The following is a 553-nucleotide window of genomic DNA, read 5'->3' on the forward strand; positions in this document are numbered from 1 at the left end:
CTCCGTGCTGCGTGCACGGCCGTATCGGGCAGCTCCCGAGTTCGTGGCCGTATGCCGCCCTACGCTCACCCACCACGTCTGTGCGGGTACTCGTACGCTGACAGGTTGGATCCTGTCTGCTTCCAAGACGGGACACCTGCACCCATACGGACCTGCACTTGGGGTGAGCGTAGGGCGGCGTATGGTCATGTACTCACATAGAGAAGGACAGGGGCTGCGTACTAATCACACGCAACACCTGTCCTTCCTGGGAGCTGCCCAATACGGCCGTGCACGTTTACCCAAATAGAGCTTTCTTTTGGTGCTATTTGATCGCTGCTGGTTTTTATTAAAAAATTTTATATAAATGAAAAAAGACAAAAAATTGTGGAAATAAATATTTTCAACTTTTTGTTATACAAAATATCAAATAAAATTAAATTTCTTCCTAAAATTAGGCCAAAATGTATTCTGCTAAATATTTTTGGTAAAAAAAAAAATCCCAATAAGTGTATACTAAGTGGTTTGTGTGAATTGGTACCAATTATAAGTCTTTTGAAAACATGGTTTTTAT

This window comes from Nanorana parkeri, unplaced genomic scaffold (genome assembly GCF_000935625.1).
Source record: "Nanorana parkeri isolate BGI_ZX_2015 unplaced genomic scaffold, ASM93562v1 scaffold486, whole genome shotgun sequence".
NCBI lineage: Eukaryota > Metazoa > Chordata > Amphibia > Anura > Dicroglossidae > Nanorana > Nanorana parkeri.